This window comes from Sarcophilus harrisii, chromosome 4, assembly GCF_902635505.1.
Source record: "Sarcophilus harrisii chromosome 4, mSarHar1.11, whole genome shotgun sequence".
Classification (NCBI taxonomy): Eukaryota; Metazoa; Chordata; class Mammalia; order Dasyuromorphia; family Dasyuridae; genus Sarcophilus; species Sarcophilus harrisii.
Genome location: NC_045429.1, coordinates 48,049,834 through 48,066,042, shown reverse-complemented (window position 1 = coordinate 48,066,042; position 16,209 = coordinate 48,049,834).

Genomic DNA, 16,209 nt, shown 5'->3' with positions numbered 1-16,209 from the left:
CTCAGTGTGCTGTAATGAAGTAATGTTCTACAGCTGGCACATGCTCAGTATGGTATAGTGTGACAATCATACTGGAGTATTTAAAGAAAGTCTCCAACACAGAAGATTCTCTCTCAGTCACAGCTTTCAGCTACAGACAGAAGAGAAGATGCCAGATTCCAGACTCCATCTTTGACCAGTGGCACTCCTGTCTTCTCCTTCACTCCTCCACTAAGATCAAGGCTGATCCCGAGATCTTCCAGAGAGCTAGTCCCGACATTACAATGAACAGGTGAAAGGAGACCACTTCTGTCTCTTAGAATCTTGATCTTCTTTCAAGACTAAGATCACAAATTGTCCCCTGGGGGGAGGGGGGGGAGGATGCGATTTCCCCTATAGCAACTGACCCCTGTATACTCATTACTTGTATAACTTCATAGAACTTTATATGTACTGCTATCTATACACGTTGTGTACATTATATACATTATAATGTAATGAATATGTACATTATATATTATATTATATATATATATACATGTATCTATATATGTATTATATAAATTGTATTATATAATTTGAATTTATATGCAATCATTATATAAATTGCAAGTTTCTTGAGGGCAAGACATTTTAAATTTAATTTTTTTTAAAATAGCTTCTGCACTCTCTGGCATTCTGTTTTCTGCTTTATAGTTGTCCTCTGCAATCTGAATGGACATGCATGAATATATTGAACTGCACACAAATACTCTCTCTCCCCTACTAGAATATAAATCCCTAGAGGGCAGGGGTTGTCTCATATTTGTATCATAATACTTGTCACATAGTAATTTCATTTCTTTTTTACACATGCGTGTCTCTTATACAGACACAAAATAAATAGACAAATACACACATACAATTAATTCTGATCAATTGATTGAAAGTGAAAATGGTCAACAATATAAATAGAAAGAACAACATTGAAAAAACAATGGAAGCTAAATACTATCAAAGAATAATGATGACACTTTTGACCCTAAAGAGACATGGGGAAAAGACTCTTCCTCCTCTTTTTCTTCTTCAGTTCCTTCTAACTCTCCCACACAGCTCCTTTGCTTCTTTTCAAATGTTTATACTATGCATAGGGGAAATATTCCTAATGTGAAAATTGTTCAGGATATTGGTTACTTTTGCTAAACTATATTTTTGTCCCTATCCTTTTAAAAATTATATTATAAAGAGTTATTTTTATACATTGGAAAGGTATATTGAAATATGGTTCCCTGCCTCAGTTTCCCTGAATTGTCATACCTCAGTTTCCCTGCATTAGTTTCCCTGAACTATAATATCTCAATTTCCCTAAGTATGCTATTCCCACCTCCTCTCCACACATACCCCATACCCCATCCATTAGGACTGAGATAATTAGGGTTGTGGAACTCTGGCCATTCTGGCATTCCAAAGAGTCATAAAACTCCAGATGGCTTATCTCAAATACCTAGATGGCACCCTCTATCTCTCCTGATCCAAGCTTCCTGTCTTCTGCTTGACTACCTTCTTCACTCCCATCTTATCAGAATTTATGGTCCTTTATGAAATTATGACTTACTAGATGTTTCTCCCCCCCCTTGACTTTGTTTCTCTGATAGTTGGAACCCTGGAATTCATCACTAGTGGCTGGGTACTTTGAGATAAGAGTCCCATCCAGCCGACTAGTTAAAGCTCTCCATTAATAAAATATGAAAAACCTCTAATCTCTGTCTTGCCTCAATTTCTCTGGCATTACATGATGACATAAATGTTGCTCAAAAACAAAGAAAACAAGTTAAAGCAACTGGGAAGGTTCTTGAAGTTTCCTTAAATGGAAGTTCTCAAAGATAGACATGATCACCATTGATCTAAGATTAAGCATAGTAAATAAGAAAGAACGTTTCTAGGGTATCAGAAGAGTTATTACTCCTAGATAGAATCCATGTATCCTGAGGAGTATTGCTGCCTGACTATGAATGAGACTACTCATTTCTCATTAAGAAGGCACCAGAAAACAGAAATCATTGATCTCCCAAGGTTTGCAATTTTAATTTTGAAGACTCAGAAGTGAAATTAAGCATACAATTAAATCACATTTATTTGGTTACAAATGATACAGTATTTGGCCTTTATATCAAATATTAAGAAACAAATCTTTATCCACCATTTCCTGATCTTGTAGTTTGCAATAGCTGCAATATTGGTATTTCCACAAAGCCTCCATTTCACAAGGCTGATTTCTCTTAAGCAAAGTTATTCAAATATACAAACATGTCAAGATTTAATTTTCACACTTGGAAAAATGACTCTCCCCCTCTTCTTCTCTTCCCACTCATTCTTCTTTGCCCACTAATTCTATTGTAGCCTGACTACTATTTGACAAGAGGTTCTTTCTCTATCAAAATGCCAGTAAACTGTAGAAAGCTGAATTGGAGCTTGTCAATGTGTAGCCTCAGAAAAAGGTGGCATGTACTAGTTGACTTTGCACCTTGACTCCCATTGCTGCATGTATTTGATCTCATCTAAGGCACAGCAAATCACATCTGGCATTCCAGAAGACAGGATGTACAGTAGAGAGCATGGCAACTACCAATAGAAATTAATTAATATATTTGACAGAAAAGTTAAAAGTAATAGACTCTGATCTTATTTGGAGTTGTATTTATCTTTATTTCAAATACTCTTGCAAATATCTTCTTAATGCTAAGGGTTACATGGATAGGTTTCAGGTGGTCAATGACCATAGGAAAGTCACTAACCTTTAACTGAAATTTCACAATTCCTCCAATCATATATATACATATATGTATATATATGATTGAAGGAATTGTGAAATTTATATATATATATATATATATATATATATGTATATATACACATATATAATATGTATATATTGCTGAGGCAATTGGGGTTAAGTGACTTGCCCAGGTCACAAAGCTAGGAAATGTTAAGTGTCTGAGACCAGATTTGAACTCATATCCTCCTGACTTCAGGGCTGGTGCTCTATCCATTGTGCAGCCTAGCAGCCCCCTAAAATATATATATTTTGATAAGAAGTCCATAGACCTCAAAAGTCTGCCAAAAAGTGTAAGATATAAAAATTATTAAGGGACTATGCTAAAGTACATAATTTTAGTCCTTAAATGTTATTTTTAATGAAATTATGAAAAAAAAATCTAAGCCAAAAAATTCCCTTTTGGTGGTAGTGGTGGGGGCACTATAGAATAGGGAGGATCCTATGGAATATCTGGATATAGATTCATAGTAGATATAGCATCAAACTAGGAGTCTGGAAGACTTGAGTATGAAATCTGCCCAAGATATTGGCAAGTTGCATGACCATGGTCTATCTTTGTCAGCTCCGGTTTCCTCATCTGTTGTAAGAGAATAATAATTATTTACCTTTCATAGAGTTGTTTTGAGGATCAAATGCTATAGTATATGGCAAGTCCTTTGTAAAACTTCGAAGCATCATATGTGTCATTGTTATAATATTACTATACTATTATATCAATAATAATCATTTTAAGTATCATATAATATCTTTTATATCAATATTACTTTAATAATTATAAAAATTATATATTATATTCCATTCATACATTGGTAATAATATGCCATAATGTATAACATAAGATAAATTAATAATAATTAATGTTATTTTAATGATGATTGTTATTATTAATCTATAACAACAGCAATACTTTGCTTTTATACTTCCAAAAGTGGAGAAATAAAATGCATATTTTGGTTGATATTGATATCATTAATATAATATTAATTTATTATGATTGTTCATTTCCTTTTAATCATCTGCTTTTAGAAAATCAGTCGTTGGTTCTCTTAACTATTTAGGTACTGGAACATTTTCTTAAGAGGAGGCTTCTCAGTCAACCAAACAAACTGAGTTCATACTGTCACATGCCTTTCTTCAGTGCTAATTTCACTGTATGCTACTTGTAAATTGTCCAGGAATGTTTCACATAAAGGCTGCCAGAGGGCTATATAATCAAATTGTATTATCTTAACTGAGTGCTTACCATGGGACTACCTCTCAGTCAGTTAAGGAAATGTCTTGAAAATGTCAAGTACTAAAAGAAAACTTCTTGTCACAAACACATTCTATTAAAAAGTAACATGTGCCAGCTCCACTTAGACAGAGAGAGCAATGAGACTTCTTTTCATTTTTTTTTTTCTTCTCTAGATCGTTTTAGACAAGTCTCTGAAACAACATGACTGGAGCAAACTTTTCACCCTGACAGGTCCAATCAAAAATGGTTTGAAGTGAATAGCAAACAGGGAGTAAATAATGAAAGCTACTATCCTTATCTAAACGTACATTGCACTTTTTATTGGTGAAGTGATGGGATGATTGGGAAAGTGATGGGGAAACAAGGTAAGATGGGTACTCTTTTCCAAATTGTTTAACAAACTCAGAGTGGGCCATCCTTTTCAGTACATGCTCTTTGAAAAAGATAATGAATTAGACATGTATTGTAGTTACCTATTAGATATTCTCTTAATATGTGCTTAGAGTTTCCATCTGGCATTTCAGTTGCTCTGTGTTATTGTAGCTGAGATTCCAGAATTGACTGTTTTCACAAATAGGAAATCTCTTGAGCAAACTCAAACGGCTGTTTTCACAGTCTTAGACCTATATGTTTGTTGCTCTGTTAGATTTTACTTGCAGGTGCTCATCAGATAGAATCATAGTCTTTAAAGCTCAAAAGACCATTAGAATTACCTAATAAAACCTCTGCAATTCACAGAGGACTAAAGAAAAGATATGTCTTATTCTAGTAAACAGCCAAGTTTGATTTGAACCCAGATGTAAACCTCAAATCACTATTTAAACACAATTTATTAGCCTTCTTGGATTCTAAACTCAATGTTATTTCCATTATCGCATATTACTTTTAATGTTATTTGACTGCTTACCACACCTATCTATAATCTCTTGAAAAAAGGATTCAAATGATGAATAAAAAGGATGAGTATAAGAAAGTGATATTAGCATGTACTCTGCTCTTGTATTTGGTTTATTATACTATTTCTTTGGGTGGAAATGGACAACTGGTGAATATCTAGGGGAGCATTCAACAAATAGTTAAGGATTCCTAAATCATGCTATATTAGTGAAAACTCTTTTATAAGTAAAAGGAATTAGGTTCTTTTTTTTTTTCAGTGAATATTTAATTAAATAGGTTGGATGTGAACTGACTATAGACTTGGTGGTCTATCTACTTAGTTGACCTTTATTTAATTAAGCAGCATAGCAAAATTAGCAACAAATATCTCTCACAATAAAACATTTCTTCTACAGAGTAGCATATCATCAGTGGAGGAGGCAACATACACACAAAGAACATTTGTGATTAGGGAATGCACATAGCAGAAAAAATGGCTTAGAAATACATGCAATTCAGTCATACTTCTATTAGAGGAAATGTATAACTCCTCTAACACTACAGAAATTACTATGTCTTCTAGTGCTATACTTGGGCAAGAAACTTTCTCTAATGAAAGAGGGCACTCTATTGCATTGCCCTCTGCTGTGTAGCTTCTGCTGATGATTTCTGACTTTACACATCACTCCCTCATTTAAATCTAATTCACTTGTATATCATGATATTACCTCCCTGGTGTCATGGTCTTCTTTTAGAACAAAAGACAACAACTTGTGAAGTGGACAATGACCACCACCATCAACACTACCACTGCCATAACAATGTCCTAGCCACATATACTTTAGAGGAGACTTTGATTTAAGTATATTGGACTAAACAGCTTTAGGAATTTTGTGATTGTGTTAGCCTGATACAATGAACTGTATGAAATTGCCAGAGTTATTTGCTCATTCTCCCCACATAATCTATTCCTCTAGCATGTAAAAATATATTATTTTCAAAGTTAGTTTTTTTCAAAATAATTTTGTTAGCAGGAATGGTTTGCTCCATGGGAAAGTGAACATGAAGATTGGAGAGAAACATTACATAATGAATATGAAGTTTTAAAAAGTGCATTAATATTTTAAAAACCCATACAGTTGTGCATTGAAAAATTCAGTGCACATGTACTTTAACCTACTGAAACAAACTATGAAAACACAAAACACAGCCGTTTTATTGTAACTAAATAATTTGTAAACCAATCTCCTTAAAGATTTGGCTCTTTTAATTTTGCTATTTATTTAAAAAAATTTGAAATTATCAGATGTTTATTTCTTTAATAATCTGTGTTTTCAGGCTAAGAAGTTTATTACCTATTGACCAAATGACTGGTAATTCAGTCCACAGAATTTTAGCAAAAGTATTTGCTATTTTTCTTCCAATTACCTAGGAGAAAATACACAGAAACCAAATGACTCCCAAGGCTTACAAATTTTATATCCGGTATCTGTGGTATTTGAATTGTCCTTGCATAAAAAACAAAACAAAAACAAAAACAAAAACAAAACAAAACAAAAAAAAAACATGATTGTTGAATCATACATCTAAAACTGAATGGGACTGTAGCAGCTGAGTGGCACAGTGGGTATATTGCCAAGTCTGGTGTCAGAAAAGTTTTTGAGTTCAAATCCAACCTTAGACACTTTCAGCTGTGTGACCCTACTTAGGTTATTTAACACTGTTTGCCTCAGGGTAGACTGAGCTGGAGAGGACAATGGAAAACACTTCAGTATCTTTGCAAAGAAAATCGCAAATAGGGTCACAAAGATTGAGACATAACTAAAAAATGACTGAAAGACATCATGGAGCTCAGGGTCACACAGTAAGTATCTGAAGAAGAGTCTAAACTCAAGTCTTCCTGTCTCCAAATCCAATATCCTATCTATCATACTGTGATGCCTTTTCAAGATCAATATAATACTTTTGAGATTAGGTAAATTTCTTCAAAATCAAATCTGTCCATTTAAAAATCTTATAGCATTCACAAAAATTCCACATCAACAGAATTTAGAAAAATTTAGTAGCCATGTTGTCCAATACATATGCCAAAACAATCCCCATTATAATGTAATTCAAATGCAAATATAAAGAGTCTACCTGAAGACTTCCAAAGAAAGAGAATGAAACATTTATGTTGGAAGAAGAACAAATGCCATAATTGTTCTGGGCCTTGATTTCATATCAGGTAATATTTCTTGGAGGAAGGGGGTAATGTTTAGCTTGAAGAAGAATAGGAGGTGATATAAAATTGCATTCTTCAAGTGTATGAAGGGCTTACTCAAAAACTCTATCCATAGAAAACAGTACTAGAAGCAGTGTTGAAAGTAGTGATAAAGCAAATTAAGGTGGAATTTGAGCAAAAGGTTCTGAGAAATAGATCTAGTCTAAAATGGAATGGGCTTCTTGGAGAAATCATAATCTCTGCATCCATTTCTCCTGCTTCTAATATACTGGGTCATAAAGAACAAACTAATTCTGTCATTAAATGAGAGCCCTTAATATATCTGAAGATCTGTTTTGTCTTCCCTGAGTTTTCTCTTTGTATTCTCATGTGGTATAGATTCATATGGCCCTTCATTATGTAGTTTGACCCTCTTTATGTACTTTGTAGCTTACCAATACTCTTCATAAACTCACAGGTTTAGAGTTGAAAGAGACCTTAGTTCAATTTCATCATCTTACAGAGAAGGAAACTGAGGTTGAGAAAAGTTAAACAATTTGTGCAGTCATTCAGGTAGTGTCTTAAGGCAGGATTTTAATTCAGTCCTTCTTGATTCTAAATCTTGCCCTTTATCTACTACAAAACCTAAATATTGCCTTCTGAGTGGGACTCAGAATTTGAACACATTATGCCAAATGTGTTCTTGAGAGGGCAGTGTACAAAGAGACAGATTTCAAGAGAGAGAGAAAGAAACTAATTCTGGGCACATACTATCCCCTGCTACTTCCAACAATATGATGTTTTGACTTATTTCATATTCATCAGGTTTGTTGAATCCACTGATCCTATATCTCCTGGATATTTTTTTAGGGGGAGTGAGGAAGGGGAAAGGTTTGACAACAAAAAAGCTATTGAATGTGTGAAAAAGCAGTCTTTCGCTGAACTGAAGCTCTGAGCTCTACTTGTCTCAGCTGGAAGTTTCTCTTTGTGTCTCTTACATACTGCAATTATAAAAGATGGATGCATGGGCTGATAAAATAAAACACACACCCACACTTACATACACATGCACTCATACACACACACACACACACACACACAGAGACATACTCACTGAGAGCAATGTGAATAAAAGTATCTCCTTTCCCATTTCAACCCATATATCTTAAGAAAGAAAAATGAAAGTCACTACTTTGTCTCCAACATTCTCATAAAGAGTAATAGAAGACAAGTCTTTAATGATTCCTCTATACAATGCTTCACATTATTGCTTTTTTCCCCCTTGCTTCCTAGATTAATTAGATGATCTTCTTGAGCTAATCCTTTCCTAGGTCCCACTTAAGGAGGCCCTTCCGCATTTTATACTATAAGTGATTTGAATCTATCTGTGTACTAAACAGCATATGAAGACTATCCAGTCTTCAAAATTCGTTTCTTGATTATTTTTTTTTCATTTTCTCGTGCCCTCCTTTTTTTTTTTTTTTTTTTTTTTTTTTTTGGTCACTGACACAATAATATGCCACTAATTTAAAGAATATTCTCTAGAATGCGGGTTCTTAACCTTTTTTTTTGCATCATGGATCCTTTTGACAATTTGGTGAATCTATATGATTTCTTAGAATACTGTTCTTAAATGCATGTAAAGTAAAATGCATACAATTGTAAAGGAAACCAATTATGTTGAAATGGACTTATCAAAAATAATAAAAATAAGAGAGTCTTATTTGTGCTCCTTTAATAATACATAAAATAAAATAATAATGCATTTAAAATGTAGAGAAAGTAAAGCCAATATTTTTATAAAGACATATCAGTATGAAGGCTATTTTTTCTTGGCTTGACTAAAAGCACTAAACTGTGGGGTGATCTTTGACAAGGCAATTTACATGTCATCCTGAACATCCAGGGATTTCAATTTTTTATTTTGAACTTTTCAAGTAACAAAAATCTAGATGTACAAAGATATGTTGTTATACATGGAATTAAAGCTGATGGAATTAATAGTTTATATTACAACAATTGCAGTAGTTCTGAAGTCATGATGATTGTAAATAATATTTGAGATATCTATCACAATGGTTATATGATATAAATAGGAAATTTTAAAATATTTAAATGTAGAGGTTTATCCCCTGTGATTTCTTTACAATGTGTGAACATCTTAGATTATGTGTCTTTCTTTCTTTTCTTTTCTTTTTTTTTTTTTTTTTTTCCCGGCAAGGAAACTAGAGTTAAGTGACTGCACATAGCTAGTAAGTGTTAAGTGTCTGAGGCTGGGTTTGAACTCAGGTTCTTCTGAATCCATGTCTAGTGCTGCACTGCATCATTTAGCTACCCTGCACCCCATTCACTTTCAATGATACTATTTGATTTAAAAACATGGATTAGTAGTTTCCAGTGAATCAAAATTGAACATCATCTAAAACCCATGTCAAAGATCCTTATTCTTTCTGTCTCTATCTCTCTGTTTTTCTCTCTCTGTCTCTTTCTATCTGTCTCTCTCTCTTTCTGTCTTTGTCTCTCCCTGTCTGTCTCTCTCTCTGTTTCTCTCTCTCTCTTCACATACAGAGAGACACATACACATATGCCATGTCATATTACTAACAAAGAATTATTCTCAAGAACCTGAAAGTGTAGGTGGAATGACTTGTCGGATAGCAAATGGGAAACATAAGCCTATTTGCAGGGCAAATGACATACTAAAAGACTTTGAGTAGGATATTTTGCACATAGGATAACTTCTCCTTTCCTTCTGAAATACTTATCAGTCAATAGGTATTTGTACTGATGGTAAATTCTTCATCTTGTGAAGGCTACAAGCCAAAACTAAAGTGGAAGGAATGTTGGTGCAAGATTTTTGCACTCAATGCATCCTCAGAAGCTGAGATGCAACAAAGCATGGATCAATTCTCTGCTACTTGTGCTAATTTTGGCCTAACAACCCCAAGAAAACACAAGCTGTCCATCAGACAGTACCACACCATCCCTATGTGCATTATAGTAAATGGTGAAATTTTGAATGTTGTGGATAAGTTCTCTTATTCTGGTAGTGTTTTGGATACAATTACATTATTTGTGTATACTGCAGATAGAATCTGGATACAAAAAATACAAAGTGGATACAAAATACCAGGGATGTACACATTGATAATAAGATTGACACAATCATTGCCCAAGCTAGCTCAGTGTTTGGGAGGCTCCAAAGGAAAGTGTCTGACTAACAAACTGAAAATCATCAGAGCCATTGTGCTGACCTCATTGTTGGATGCCTGTGAAACCTGGACAGTATACCATGCCATGCCAAAAATTGCTTCCATTTGTATTGTTTTAGGAAGAATCTAAAAATCTTGTGTCAGGATAAGATATCAGACACTGAGGTCCTTCCTCAAATTGCCAAGTAGAGAGAACAGTTCTGTTGGGTTGGCCATATTATTCAAATACCATATGTATGCTTTCCAAAAAACTACATTATGGACAACACACAGCGCAAAGGCTCACTTGATGGTCAGGCAAAAGTGATACAAAGATACACTCAAGATCTCTCTTAAATACTTTAGAATTGATTGCACTGTACGGAAGACACTGGCACAGGACTGTCCAGCATAGCATGCCCTTATCAGAGAAGGTGCTGTGCTCTATGAGCAAAACATCTCTCTCTTCAGAAGAAACATGAGATGTATAGTTAGAGAAGCTACTCCAAATGTTCATAGGGACTATTTTTGTGCCTGACCTGTGGCAAAGCATTCTCAACTTAGATTGGTCAGATCCGCCAGTCAGACACACTGTAACTTGACTCTAACAAATGATATCATTTTGATCCTCTTTGAGAAGAAAGGACAGCAACCAAACTTGTCAGTCAATAGGCATTTATTAGGTACTCACTATACAGAGAATCAGGACAAAAAGAAAAAGAATAGGAATTGTGGAAGGTTATAATTTGTACCCTTTGAGTGAATGTGTATATTAACAATAGCACAAATTCATCAACATTTTAGAGAATTTCATGGGAGAATGAATTTTAAATGCCAGTCTCCCAAATTAACAATAATCTTGGAATAGCATTTTATTAAGACAAGAGATATCATTTACTGTGATGACCGCGTATTTTAAAATCAGCAGGAGTCAGGAATTCAGGTTAAGGGAAAATCTTCAATCTTTATTCTCAGTGGAGGTGAAGAAGGATTGGAGGTAAAGAAGGATTGGAAGTAAAGGAAAATTAGCAATGTCAGCAACTGCCTCAAGAAGCCAGTCAGACCAGAAGCCACAATCCAGCCAGCAGTTTCTCTCCGCCTCTCTTCCTGCCCCTCTGCCTCCACCCACCACAATTGTCATTTCCTATACAACACATCAGGACTTACACAGAGAGTGGGCGGGGCCATTCTTTCTCCAAGCATAAATATTAATATAGTCCAATTACTATTAGCCTCACGTGCTTGGGACCTCAGTGCATCAACTCAAGCCTCAGCCCATTACAATTTACATAGTATCTTACGGTTTACAAAGTACTTTATAAACATTATCTGATTTTATCTTTACAATAACCCTGTTGTAGGTATTATTATTATTCCCATTATATAGATAAGTAAACTGAGGCAAGCAAAAGTTAAGTGACTTACCTGGGCTCATATAGCTCATAAATAGGCTGAATTTGAATTCAATTATTTTTGACTCCAGCTCCAAAGCTATATCTATTGCCTCACCTAGTTGTGTTAATTCCTATCTTTGTATATAATATAGCATGGAATAAAATTATTTATGATATGCTTACCTTAGATTGCCAAGAAGTGTGCTATATACTGCAGATAGAAAAATGGATACATATAGGAAATTCTCTGCTCTCAAGAAATTCACATTGATTTGAAAAGCAGAGTTGGATTTATGTTCATATTCAATTAATAGCAAATGGGAAGGTCAAGGAGTACTTAGGCAGTTGGAATAGCAGGTGAGAAGTTAAAGTCCCCAGAAAATGAGGAAATAAGGCAAATGATACCTGACTATTAGACCAAAGAATTATTTGAACAACGTAGAAAAAAATATCTATCTAAAACCAAGAGTAAGCACTAACTGTAATAGGAAGAAACATGAAATATTACCATTGAAATCAAGGGTGAAGCAAAGGTGTCCATTATAACTATTATTATTCAGGAGAAATGAAAGGAGTAAAAGTGGGCAATAAGGAAACTATCACTCTTTGAAGATATAACTATGTATGTAGAGAATCTAAAGAATCAACTAAAATATAATTGAAATAATTAACAACTTTAACAAAGTTTCAAGATATAAAATAAATCCATATATCAGCAATTCTATATATTTACATATACTACCATCAAAACTCAATGGGGAGAGATAGAGAAATTCAATTTAAAATACTGCAGAGAATATAAAATACTTAGAAGTCTATGTACCAAGAGAAACATAGGGACTATATGGACATAATTACAAAACATTTTTCACATAAATGAAAGCAGATCTAAATGCCTGCAGAGATGTTAAATGCTCAACATAATAAAAATGACAAGGCTACCCATTAATTTGTTTAATGGCATACCAATAAAACTATCAAAGAAAATGATTTTATGGATCTAGAAAAAATAGTAACAAAATTCATTTGGAAGGACAAAGAAACAAGAATATTAAAGAAAAAAATTAAAAAAAGTGAATAAAGGAGGACTAGCTTATTTCAAACTATATTACAAAATGTCATTCATCAAATCAGTTTAGTAGCTAAGGAATAAAGTGATAGATCAATACACAGTACTTAAGGACCAGTCATTTAGTTTTACAAACCCAGAGATCTAAGCTTTGGGAAAAAGAACTCACCATTTGACAAAAAAAAAAAAAGCTGGAAATGCTGGAAAGAATGGCAGAAATTAGGTGAAGATCAACATTACACACTGTATAACAAGATAAAGTCAAAATGGCTAAAATATTTAGACATATAATATGATACCAGAAGTAAATTAGGGAAGCAAGAAAAAATGTACCCGTCACATCTATGGATAAGAGAATATGATCAAGGATGAAATAGAAAACACCATGAAAAGTAAAATGGATAATTCAGATTAAATGAAACTAAAAAGGTTTTGTATAAATATAACTGATGTAACCAAAATTGGAAGGAAAACAGGAAACTGGGAAAAATTTATAGCAGTTTTTTTCAGAAATCAAAGCTACTGATAATCACATGGAAAATTGTTCTAAATAACTAGTGATGAGAAAAGTACAAATTAAAGCAACCCTGAAATACTACCCCATAGCTATCAGATTGGCTAATATGACAGGAAAGGAAAATGATAAATACTGGAAGAGATGTGGAAAAATTGGCACACTAGTGAATTGTTAGTGGAGTTATGAATTAATATAACCATTCAGGACAATAATTTGGAACTATTCCTAAAATAAAATTGTACATGCTCTTTAACCCAATGATATCATGGTCTTTATCCCAAAGAAATGAAAGAAAAAGGAAAAGGACTTATCTGTAGAAAGATATTTATAATATCTTTTTGTTTTGTAGTGGCAAAGAATTGGAAATTGAGGGAATGCCTATCAATTGGAAGATGGTTGAAGAAGTTGTGGTATGATTGTGATGAAATACTATTGTGTTATAAGAAAGGATGAGCAAGATGCATTCTGAAAAAAACTGGAAAAACTTATGTGAACTGATGCTGAGTGAAGTGAGCAGAACCAGGAGGATATTGTACATGATAAAAAAAAAAAAGGCATTGTAAAGATGATCAAATGTGAGAGTATTAGATACTCTGATTAAGATAATGATCCAAGACAATTCCAAAGAATTCATGATGAAAAATAATATCTACCTTTGGAGAAAAAACTGATGAATTCTAGTCTGAAGCATACTATAGTTTTCTTATGTTTTTCTTGTTTATTTTCTTTTGCAACAAGAATAATATGAAAATATGTTTTGCATGAATTCACATGTATATTAAATATATTGCTTGCCTTCTCTTGGAGGGAGAAAGAGGGAGAAGACAGAAAAATTAAAACTCAAAATTAAAAAAAAGGAAAGTTAATTTTTTTCATGTAATTGGGAAAAATTTAATGAGAGAAAAATGTATTAAACATGGGAAAATAAATCCTTGAACCTTGATGGGCTCAAGGATCAGAGTAGAGTGAAACTCTTACATAAATCTAGCAGAGTTGGGAACATGGAATAAAGCACTAAAAGTGGATCTCCTGAATCTATTGATGGTGAGAAATGTGTAATAAATCAAGGTGGGTTTGGAAGGGGAATGTCTATTGCTCTTTTCAGTGCCAGTAATTCTGGTCTGTGTCTTAGTCAAAGACAGAGAAGAAAAAAGTTGACTTTCAACCTGGGAATCTGATGGTGGTATCTCCACTGTCTCTGTAGTGGTGTATGATGGTGTGGTGGTGTGGTGGTGAAGAAAATTCTCTCTCTCTCTTTCTGTCTGTCTCCATCTCTTTCTGTCTCTGTCTGTCTCTGTGTGCGTGTGTGTGTGTGTGTGTGTGTACACAATCCAATAGTCAATAGATTGAGTAACTATTATGTTCTAGGCATCAGGGAGATAGAGATAGATGAAATAGCCTTTCTCTTCAAAGACACTGCATTCTACCAGAGGACATAACATATGCATATATACATATGCAAAATGTATACAAATTTCAAGATATGATGATTACCAAGAGAAATGGAACCTTTCCATACAAAGGATGGTGCTTGAGCTGAGTCTTGAAAGCAGAAGTATTTGAAGCAGTGGAGATGAGGAAGGGTTGCACACCCATTCTAGAGGAGACACAGGACCTCAAAATGAAGAGACATGTAAAAGGAACAGCACATCAGAGGAGTGGTACATTATATAATTAATATTAGACTGGAAAGGTGAAATAAAGCCAGATTGTGAAGGCTTTTAGTGGCAAAGAGCAGAATTTTGTTTCCACATGATATATTGTGATATAGGAGAAAGGTAAGGAATATGGTTTATATAGAGTAAGAAGAATAGAAAGATAGCAGGTGCAGATTATGAAGGACTTTGGATGCCAAACAAAGCAGGTTTGTATTTGAATCTGGAAATGACAGGAAGTCACCAGGGTTTATTAAGTAAGGGAATGACATGGTCAGATATGAACTTTAGAAGGACCATTTTGACAGTTGAGTGGAGGATGAACTTCAGTGGAGAGTGCCTTGGGGCAGATAGACTAACCAACAGACTATTGTATTGATGATGGCTTGCATTTAGAAGGAAGCAGTGTCAGAGAAGAGTAGGGAGCCTATTTGAAAATTTTTATGAAGTTAATATCAACAGAGCTTGGTAACAGATTGGATTAAAGGGTGATGGAGAGTAAGAAATCAAGGATGAGATCTAGGTTGTGATCCTGGGGAACTAGGAGGAGGATGATGTCCCAAATAATAATATAGAAATTAGGAAAAGAGGGGAATTGTTTTTTTCTTTTTCAGAGGAGGAAAATGAGTTTTGCTTGGACTATGTTGAATTTAAGAGATATGCAGTTCAAGATGTCCAATTGGAGATATGACTGGAACTCAATAGAGAAGTAAGAAGTGGATAAATAGATTTGAGAATAATCAGCATAGAGATGATAATTGAATCCCTGGGAACTGATGAGATCACCAAATGAATTCACATAGAGCAAGAAAGGAAGAGGGCCCAGAAAGGAATTCTGAGGGATACTTCGGTTTAGTGGACATAATCTAGATGAAGATTCAGGAAAAGAAGACTTAGAACAAATGTTCAGAGATGTCAGAGGAAAACCAGGAGAGAGAGACTATCTAGGAGAATGGGGCTACAGAGAGATCAAGAAGGATGAGGATTGAGAAAAAGCCATTAGATTTGGCATTTAAGAGATCTGTGAGCAACTTTTGAGAGGGTGATTTCAGTTGAATGAACTCAAAAGCTAGACTACACAGAATTAAGGGGAGAATGAGAGGAAAGGAAATAGAGACTCCCACTGAAGACAACTTTTTCGAAGAATTTAGTCACTAAAGTGAAGAGAACTAGAAGATAATAGCAGGGATGGATGGATGAAGTCAGGGTTTTCTGAATACAAGAGAGACATCAGCATGTTTCTAGGCAATAGGAGAAGCAGTCAATAGAAAGATTA